Below are 11,334 nucleotides of genomic sequence, written 5' to 3' on the forward strand. Positions count from 1 at the left end.
ATGATATGCTACGTACCTTATGTGAGCACCACTCTCGTTTGACTCACGTTTAACTTTATTCGTTTTGATTTATATGTTTAGTTTGATTCTAATATATTAAAAAATGTTATAAAACTTTTTAAATTTTTACAAAATTCATAAAAATCAAAGCTCGATTTGCTTATTTTCTCTATAATTTTTAATAAACGACCAAATCGAGCTTTGATTTTTATGAAATTTTATGAAATTAAAAACTTCAATAATATTTTTTAATTTATTAGAATCAAACTAAATATATAAATCGAAATGAACAAAGTTAAACATGCGTCAAACGAGAGTAGTGCTTACAAAAGGAGCTCACATAAGGTACCTTATGTAGCATATCATTCCTCGACATGACATAGTACTCCCTCCCGTCCATCATTTAAAGAGTCATTTTGGTTCGGCAAGGTTTTTAAGAAATTGCTTCCTTTGTGGAGAAAAAGAAAGGGAGAAAGTAAGTGGAATGAGAAATTCATTTTTATATTAATTTTATAATGAATTATTAGTGCAAAAAGTTAATGAAATACAGGGTCTGTATACGAAAGCGAAAAAAAAATAGATGGTTTTTTAAATTATTGACAACCTAAAATAGCAAAATAATTCTTTTAACGGTGGAGAGAGAGAATAAGATCTGCAAAATCGATTTATTTATTTTCCACATGAATATCTTCATACAATTATTGACAATAAGCAACACATAATCATTGTCACTACAATTCTAAAATAAACTGTGATTCACGAAAATTTCTCAGCCCTTGCTCAAAAACCCATTTTAGATTGCAAATAAGCTTATCTTCCACTCGTAGCATCTACTCCTCCGTCCACAATTAGGATTCCCATTTTTTCCAGCATTGGCATCAGTTTAAAGAAATATTCAGAAAAGTAGGTGGAAGAAAGTTAGTGGAATATGAGTCTCATTTGTAGATATTAGTTTGAAATGATACATGGTGGAATGTGTTGAAAATGTAGAATTGATTTGGATTGAAACCTCCATCAATGAATATGAAGAAACTGATAAAATTTGAGAAAAACTGTAGTGCAGGAGAGAAGAGCGGAAAAGGAAAAATTTCACTAATTGACTACATTTTTGGAAGTGTTAATCTACAAATTACAGTAAGATGCCTTATATAGGCTAAGGAAAAATATAAACTACCAACTAATATAATACTAAACACTAGCTAATAAAAGAAAAACAATATCAACTTTACAATTTATTTTTAATTTCAACACCCTCCCTCAAGATGGAAGCACAACCAAATGCTACATAAAAACACACACAACTAAGATTTATTCTAACTCCAAGTCATGAGAAAATCCATCTTGAGCATTTGCAAACCAATTGGAGCAGTTGTTGCATATTATGGTAAAACCTTGCTTTCTCAAACATTCACTGGCATTGAGTACAACCAAGATTGTAGAATTGGGTAAATCTTTGTTATATTATTCACAACGGAATTATACATCATATATAGGCTAGAATAAAGCTATACAAGGTAAGATTTCCCTCAATCATATCTCCCTAATTTTCGATCATAATATTGTATAATCTTCTGCTGATTTTGTGCAATCTTCTTTGCCTTGCAGAATATTTCGGATCTTCCAACACTCCCCCTCAAGTTAAGTGATGGGATTCCCGAAGCTTAACTTGTCCAATACTTCTTGAAAGCTTTTCGCCGAGACTGCTTTGGTCAGATTGTCAGCCAGTTGGTCTTCTGATTTCACATACAGAATTTCCATTATCTTCTCCTCAAGGTTCTCTTTTATGAAGTGCCGATCAATTTCGACGTGTTTAGCTCTTGATGCCTCGAAACTCGGCTTCAGCACTTGAGAGAGCCACTACCTTTTGCTTCTTACTCCTCCACATGACTAAATTTCCACCAACAAAGGTGAAATATCCACCAGTAGAACGTCTGTCGACTAGCTTGCCTGCCCAATCAGCATCTGTATATCCGTGAATATCTAGGTGTCCATTCTTCAGGAACAAAACTCCATGTCCGGCAGTTCCCTTTAAAGAACGGACCACTCTAAGTGCCGCCTCCCGATGTTATTCTTGAGGGTCATGCACGAACTGGCTAAGAACTCCCACTGCATATGCAATATCTGGCCTGGTATGGGACAAATAGATGAGTTTCCCAACTAGTCTCTAGTATCTTCCACGATCAGTGGGGGTTGCCCCTTTGACGAGCTGAAGTCCGTGATTGGGGTGTCTGCTGGCTTGCAGTCCAACATCCATGTTTCTGTCAAAAGATCAAGAACATACTTCCATTGGCTAATAAAAATTCCCTTTCCTGACCTAAGTACTTCAATCCCGAGGAAATATTTGAGATCGCCAAAATTCTTCATCTCAAATTCTGCAGCCAGGTGTTCTTTGAGTTGTTGTATTTCCTCGACATTGTGTCCAGTAATGTTCATATCATCAACATAGATTATCGGACATGTGATCTTCTCCCCTTCCCGTTTGATGAATAGTGTGTGGTCGGAATTGCTTTGTCTGTATCCGTACTTCTCCATCACTTCTGTAAATCTTTCGAACCAAGCCCTTGGAGATTGTTTTAGCCTGTACAGTGTTTTCTTCAATTTGCATACTTTCCCTTGCCCGAACTCTTTTGAGAATCCTGGTGGAGCCTCCATATAGATGGGATCTTTCAACTCTCCATGAAGAAACACGTAGGTCACATAGTACTGGTGAAGTGGCCAGTCCCTATTTGCTGCAATAGAGAGAAGGACTCTCACGGTGTTCATCTTTGCCACGGGAGAGAATGTCTCGGAGTAGTCGATTCCTTGAGTTTGAGTGTACCCCTTTGCTACCAGTCGAGCTTTGTATCACTTAATGCTTCCATCTGGTCTTCGTTTAATTGTGAAGACCCAGCGGCACCCAACTGTATGCTTTCCATCGGGCAGCGGACTGACCTCCCAAGTTCCATTTCTTTTTAATGCCTTCATCTAAACTAGCATTGTCTCCCTCCAATGTTTGATTTTCACTGCTTCTTCAAATGTTTGAGGTATCTCTTCCTCATACAGTGCAGCATGGAATGCCCTTGCCGTTTTGGAGATGTTGGCTTCGGCGAAGTTTGCTACAGAGTATTTGCTTTTCCGGCCAATTCTTTCAGGAGAGTATCTCTTGGGAGGAATTCCTCTCGTGCTCCTTGGAGGAAGCACATATTGCCCAGTATCTTGATCGATCGAAGTATCCTCTTTCAAGAGGTGAGCCAGAGATTACCTCGGATTCCGTTACGGCTGGATCATCGGAACGCGGCGGAAGTGTCGTTGGGTTTGTTTCTGTAGATGAGGTCGGCTCATGAACAGTGCCAACTTGCTCAATTGGTCCCACATCAAAGTGACTTGGCACATACCACCGACGGGAGTCATTTTCTTGGGTCTCCCCCTGTCTCTCACACTCCCCTTGAGTCCCAAAGTGGTAAAAGAATTCTGTTTCGAGAAAGCTGTAATTCATGGTGGTGATTACCCGTCTGGTTTTCGGATCGTAGCATCGATAGCCCTTTTGATTGATCCTATACCCCACAAATACACACTTAATCGCACATGGGGAAAATTTGGTTTTTTCGTGTTTCGGGATGTGTACGTAGACAGTGCAACCATAGGTTTTGGGTGGGATGGATAAGGCTGAGGGGACTTGTGTCATAGTGGCCAAATGGTCTAGGGGCGTTTTTCGGTTTAGTAATTTGGTGGGGAGTCGATTGAGGTAAACGAAAGTGGCTATGGCTTCGGGCCAAAAAGATGGTGGGACTTTTAAATCAAAAAGGAGGGCTCGAGTCATTTCAAGGATGATTCAGTTTTTTCGTTCCGCTACTCCATTTTGTTCGGGTGTATGAGGGCATGAGGTTTGGTGAATTAACCCATTATCCCTAAAAAATTGAGCCATAGAATTGTTTACAAATCCCCCCCCCCCTTATCTGATCGCATGATTTTAATGGATGTTTGAAATTGGGTTTGGACCATTTTATAGAAAGAAATGAATTTTTCGACAACCTCAGATTTTTGTTTCATAAAATATACCCATGTGACTCTACTACAAACATCGACAAATATCACAAAACACAAGCTTCACACGAAAAATCCTTAGGAACAAAAAGTTTAGGAAATAAAGATTTTAGATAACCTGGAGAAGTATGACCCATTCTTCGGTGCCAGAGTCAAGTCGCCTGAGTGGTGGGTCCGTGAGCAAGCATCGCCGCACCATCTTGTCGAGCAATCTTGTAATAGCCGAGACCTAGATTCTCGAGAATTTTGAAATAAATACTAGAATTCATTAAAAAGAAAAGAAAGAGAATTCATAGCTTTGAACATACGGAACATAACAGTTAGTATATCGAGTTAAGCCTTGAATGACAGATGTTGATAAAAACAATGAAAGAGCATTTGTTTATTTCTTGAGTAAAAGAAATACAAGATTTCAGAATTTCAAGCTAATAAAGTGCAAATGCTTGAAAAGTAATACACACCAAATAACTATTACATGTTAAAGAAAAGAGAGATTTCAAGTAGAACTACTCGATTACATTATAGAGAGAAAAAGGAAAGAGTAAACTAGCGTTGGGCCTCTTCAGCACGGGCTTGCGGCCCAGATCTTCTCGATGGTCCGATAGGCCGAACTAGAGGGGCTGCAGCCAGAGGAAATAGGTCTCCCTGGGCCAACCGCACACAAAATGGAATTTAAGTGCATGAGAGAAAAGACAAACTAGCACCCTACATTAAGAGGGAATGAGTAGCCTTACCTTTCCAAAGAAAAGAGGAGAGCTTGGTCGAAAGGAGCAAGTCCAACCAACAGAATTTGTACCTTAGTGGCTGCACTCTGCAAGGCTGAATCCCTGCAGCTTGTACTTCATTTATACCTGCCATGGTCCAGAAATCAGCCACCCAAATGCCTGCTCTTGTTGTGCACCTGCCAAAAGGAGACAAAACCTATGAATGAGCTAGGGTACAAGGCAGCACAAAGCACCAAATTCGGTTATGGCATCAGAATATAGCCAGGAGCCAAAGGCTCATCCAGCTCACGAGTACACCCTGCGATTTTGCTGTAGAGGAAACAGCCTACCCAGTCCATCAAGGACTACGTTTCAGCCAAGTACATCAACTTTTCTCAGGGTTTAGTTAGGCAACGAGTATAAATAGGCCTAAGCCTCTTCCTCCCTTCCCCATCACCACAAATCAATCGTAATACAGTGAGGCATAGAGTGAGAGGGACCGAGGCAGCGAGAGAGAGTAAAGGGTATCAAAGCCGAGAGTAAGGAACAACAAGATACGCAGCAGCGAAGGTAAAACCTCCTTCGAATTCATTTTAAACCCATGTCATCATGTAAGCATTTAAAGAATGTTAGACCAACACCATGCATATTGGGGCAGAATGATAGAGTAAGAAGAAGTAGTGCAACTTCCACACACCCCTGCCGTTAAAACATAGGAAGTAAGAGCTCAGTAACGGAGCTATCAGATACCAACAATTTCTTAGAAACCAACAAGGATTTAACCAATGTTTTGGCCGACCATAAACATGCCTCAAATCAGAACCCTAGTGCTACTAGATCACATACAACTTCAATAGAACGAAATAGGTAATAGAAAATGGAGACTTAGCTCTTAGGAAGAATGCGGCGGAGGTTGCGCCAGTATGGGACGCCGGCGGCCCATGACGCCGAGAGATGGAGCCGTCGCTGCGAGCAGCCAGCGGCGATATCGGAGGCACCAGCTGCAGAGAGAGAGAGAGAGAAGTCTCGGAGAGGAACCGTCCGACATTCGAGGCCAAGGTGCCGATAAGATTTTAGTCCGAGCTTGAATCGGAGGGATGAAGAAGGTCGACGTCTCCCTCCGTTGACGCAAGCTCACGGCGGATGACAGCGGAATCCCCGACAACCGGCATGGCGGCGAGGTTCTCCGCGGATAGGAGATGCAGACGGGGTTCGATTCTCCGCGACTGGGGAGGGGTTTAATTCCTTCTGGGAATATCCGAAGGAGTAGAGTAGCTCCGTCGCGCCATCGCGACGGAGGTTCAGAGACGGTGAATGGCGGTCCGGCGGTGGTGATTGACGTCGAGTCAGGGATCGAAGGTTAGGGTTGAGAGTGAAATTGGGGATTTTTGCTGGATTGTGAAATGAGAGTCGATGGTGGAGAGGGAGTATAACTCCAGATTGGGCCAGCCCTTTTGGGCTATAGTAATATGAGTTGGGCCAGTGCCCATTTTATTTAAGTTGGGCTACTAGAAATTTTTAGACATTTGGGCCTTTCCTTTAAATTAATTTGGGCCAAGGAGTTCAAAAAAAAAGGAAAGAAAGAGAAAGAGTTGGGCTCTTTTATTTAAATTATTCGGGGCCACGTTTTTTGACCTCTGCCCTCAATAAAGTTAGACCGTGGAATTTTAATTCAATTGGACCTCACCAATCCAATTATATTTTATACTTAATCCAAGAATAATTAAGTATTTAAATCCAAGAGGATTTAAATTTGAAAACGGACCTATGATAATTTAGGTCATAACGTAAGTCGCTAATTAAAGCAGCGAGGTTTGTTACAGACTCCCCTAATGTCATGCCACCATGAACGATGGATGGCCACATTAAAGATAAATATCAGGAATTTAACTAATACTCGAGAAGTTCGGCAAGACTCCGAATAAATTAAATCGTTGATTTAATTAATAGTAAAGAATTATGAATCCAGAAAGCAGAAAGTAAAATAATAAGCACACGCTTAGGCATGCATGCATGCAAGATAATTAACTGCTTAACGCCTAATTTAAGCATGTATTTGTTATAAAGGAACGTCATCGTACGACAAGTAAAATCCAGTCAGGGAGCGCTCGTTTGAGAGAATTTAAGCAAACGAGGTGGGTCTTTCTCTTCTTTCTTTTAAAGCATGTTTTATGTGAAAACATGATTATTTGAATGAGTTGTCATGCCATGATTTGTTTTATGATTGCCTATCTGTTGGCTATGCCAACCAATTAAATCGAATTCGGGTCCCAGTAGGTCAGTAAATCCTACTCGGACTAGTGCATGTTAGGATTGGTATACTGAAAAGCATATTTCGAGCATGTTGCACGGATAGAATTGCTTGTATACAATAAACTCTTCAATCCACTTTTAACCCAAGGCAAGAAGAATTAATTTTATCGCATTGGTGTTTGCTTATGCATTTATAAGATGTTTCTCAAACATTTAAATGTATAAGAAGCAAATAAGTCTAATTCTTCTGCATAGTAGACTGGTCGTGAACGACGTTCACAGAAGGTGACGCAGTCGGTCCTTTGTAGAAGAGAAATAGAATTTCACAACCCAGATAGGCTTTGGCTACCTATCGTGAAAGGTTGCAGTGTCAGTCCGCATGTTTCCTTACCTTAGGAAATAAATGACACTGGTGTGGTATAGCACTGAAGGATCTAACAATTGAGATAAGTCTTTCTTGCTATTTACTGAAAGATGAGGTCTCGGTGATTGTTATTTCTTAATCATTGTTGACATAACATTGAGCATACGATATTGATTATGCACTACTTTGATTTATCAAATGGTGCGGATTTTTTGCAATCTAAGAATCCTGGTATCTTGGGTAGTGGTGATCAATGTCTAGAGGTGCTAGTATTGTTATTGCAATGAATCGTGTGCTGGGTGAGTCCAGTTTGATAATATCCTCAAGAGGTGATCGAAAATGGTTTTATTATTCAGAAACCCAGCCGGTTGGAATTTATTTCAGAATAATAAATAAAGATTTTGAACTAGACAACTCTTGGAAAAAGATATTAATTAATTAAAGTCAAATAGCAGACTTAAATTAATTAATGGATATTTATATCTTAAACACGGGAAATAATAAAATAAAGAGATAAAGCCCGGATTACTCGTAATTTGGGATTGGACGGGTAGTCAATATTATTTTACTGTAGTGGCTGATAATAATATTCTGTCGGACTTGTATTAAATTGGGGCTCAATTTAATTAGTAAAAGTCCAACAGGTTTGGCCCAAGTCCAACCTCCATGGATCCCTAATCTGACCCATCATAACTCTATATAAAAGGAGATTAGAAAGGAGATTCAATAATGAATTTAATCATTAATTTTCGTGCTCCCCTCTGGGAGTGGACGAAAAATCAGTTTTTGACAAAACTGATATTCTGTCTCCTTTCTGATCAAGTCCTTTTTGATTCTGACAAGCTTTGCCCACCCAAAGGTCAGATTCTGAGTTCGGGATACAGATTAGAAGATTCGTGGTTGAGTACGAAGAACATCACGTGGAGAAGGCGCAAACAATCGTCGATTCTTTGGAGAATCAGATCGGTATTCCTAAACCGTAGAATATCATGAATTACGATTTTAATTCCTTAAGCATGATTTTTGTGCGTTCTTGTATGCAATTCAATGTTTAACATGTGAATCAATTAATCCTATAATCGGTCAAATAGATCCATATGTATGATTTATTTGTGAATGCATGTCTTCCGCTGTGCAAGGGGCTCCAAACCCCAGCAATTGGTATCAGAGCCAATTTTTTGCTCTGATTATGTGGATTAATTTCATGTTATTAGAATTGCTTGAATGTATGAGTTTCTTCGTTGTGTTGTTATTTACATCGTTTTGATATTGATAAATGCGAAGAACACGAAGAAGGTTTTGAGCGGCTGACGCCAATTTGCCAGGCTAGGGTTTTTGACCGATTCCCAAATAATAAGCGCCGTGTTAATTACGTTGGGTAATTATTTGTTTGCGTTTTTATGTGTGACAAGAATAACTTGGAAACCAATACTTCCAATTACGTTTTTAATCATTACGTGTATATATTATGTTTTGATTAACAAATATTCTTTGTTGGTAATCATTACATTGACGTAAGATATGATTAATCATTGTCCATGTATGTATGTGATTCAAACATGTTGAGAAACTTATACACGCAGCATTGCTGTGTTTAGAAATGAATTCCGAGGAGGACGATGACGAAGATCCGGAGGAAGGGCCTATGGATGAAGATGATCGAGTCGTAGTCTAGAAATAAAATAGTTCGATGTCTTTTTAGTTTTTGCTTTTAGTGTGAACTGCTCTTGTGAAACAACGTTTAACCTTCTTTCTTTTAATGAGGATTTGGATTTGATTTATATCCTATGTGTTGTATCTTGAACCACACGAAGTTTTTTTTTTGAGAAATTTTTGAGAAGGTGGTAATTGTGGATGATATTTGTAGTAACACTTCATGGATATTGAATCAGAATGCCGCCAAGACGTGGACGCCACCCACGACAAGGACCCAACGCTGAGGCACCACCTCCACCACCACCTCCACCCCCGCCTCAGCAAGAAAGATTCATAGTTACGTTCTCCAGGCAGAATCCCCCTAAATTCGATGGACAGGGAGATCCCTCAAAAGCCGAAGAGTGGATACGCGGCCTCGAGCGTATTTTCAGGGTCATGGAGTGCACAGATAGGGAGCGCATTGCTTGCGCCACCTTTCAACTATCAGGTGATGCCGATTACTGGTGGGAGACTCGGCAAAGAACTATGAATCCTGCACGCTTGGAAGCGTTAACATGGGAGGAGTTTAAAATGGAGATTGATAACAAGTATGTCCCAAAGACGTACAGACGGGCCAAGGTGGTAGAATTCCACACGCTGAGCCAAGGCCGAATGACTGTAACTGAGTACGACCGAGCCCTCGCACAGATGGCACGATATGCGCCCGAGTTGATGGACACCGACGAGAAATGGGCGGTGAAGTTCCGGGCCGGGCTCAAGGATGAGATAAAGGCCGCATTGGCTTGTCGAGGAGAACTCTCCTACTCGGAGATCTTGACTTGTGCACTGGACGTGGAAGATGCACTCCCTAAACCAAAAGTGGTGGCGACAACAAACGCGACACCCCTACAAGCTCAGTCAGGTCATCAAGAGAAGAGGAGGTGGGATGGTGATCACACTCAGTATGGTGGCAAGAGGCCACAACACATGAAGAACCCACCCTACAATGGCGGGAGACAGAATACCTATCACCCGAGGGCAAGCTTTCCGCCGAGGAACCCTCAATGTGGAAGATGCTTCAAGTACCACACCGGAGAGTGTCGAGACCCTAGATGCTTCAGCTGTGGTGGAAGTGGCCATTACTTCCGAAGTTGCCCAAATAAGAACATGGGAACGGGGACGAGACAGAACCAGTTAGGCTTCCGTCCACCATCCCAGGCACTACCTGCACCTCAACCGCCACAACGCCGCCAAGGACTGCCGTCGCAAGCAAGAGCCTACGCCTTGAAGGGGAAGCAGCCGGCAAACGGGAAAGAAACCTTTGGGCAAGGAAACTTGGCAGGTATGGGCACCCTTCTCAACATGCCTATAGTTGTCTTGTTTGATACGGGTGCATCGCATTCCTTTATATCAACTTCTTGTGTGGATACATTAGGATTACCTACTGTTAAGACCGAACCCACTATGAGTGTGACCTCACCGGTAGGCGGGACTATAGATATATCCCGATCTTGTGCGTGTGTGAACTTTGGAATAGGTGAACTCAGTTTGTTGGCTCATAATTTACAAGTAATGACGATGGGTAGCGTAGACATAATCTTGGGTATGGATTGGTTAGCGGAGAACCACGTTACCCTTCATTGTAGAGAAAGGGAAATTTCGTTTGAAACCCCAGGAAAAGAGCCGACGAGGTTTTACGGAATCTCAATGAACCGACGCAAGTCCATTGTCTCCGCGCTGCAAGCCACTACAATGATGAGGAAGGGATGTCCAGCGTACCTTGTTTATTTGAATGGGGAGGAGAAGAAAGACAGGAAGATAGAAGATGTGGCGATAGTGAGTGAATATCCCGATGTCTTCCCCGATGCATTGCCGGGACCCCCACCCGACAGGCAAGTAGAATTCACGATCGATCTGGAGCCCGGATCGGCACCAATATCCAAGGCACCTTATAGGATGGCGCCAAAAGAGTTGGAGGAGCTTAAGGTGCAACTACAAGAGCTACTGGAATTGGGATTCATTAGACCTAGCGTGTCGCCATGGGGAGCACCAGTGTTGTTTGTGAAGAAGAAGGATGGAACGATGAGGATGTGCATCGACTATCGAGAGCTAAACAAACTGACGCTGAAGAACAAGTATCCACTACCAAGGATAGACGACTTGTTTGACCAACTTCGAGGGGCAGGAGTCTTCTCTAAGATGGACTTGAGGTCTGGGTACCATCAGCTGAGGGTTCGGCGAGAAGATGTACCCAAGACGGCTTTTCGAACAAGATATGGTCACTATGAGTTCGTTGTGATGCCTTTTGGACTGACGAACGCCCCGGCAGTGTTCATGGACCTTATGAACCGCGTG

Source organism: Salvia splendens, chromosome 16, assembly GCF_004379255.2.
Source record: "Salvia splendens isolate huo1 chromosome 16, SspV2, whole genome shotgun sequence".
NCBI classification, from domain to species: domain Eukaryota; kingdom Viridiplantae; phylum Streptophyta; class Magnoliopsida; order Lamiales; family Lamiaceae; genus Salvia; species Salvia splendens.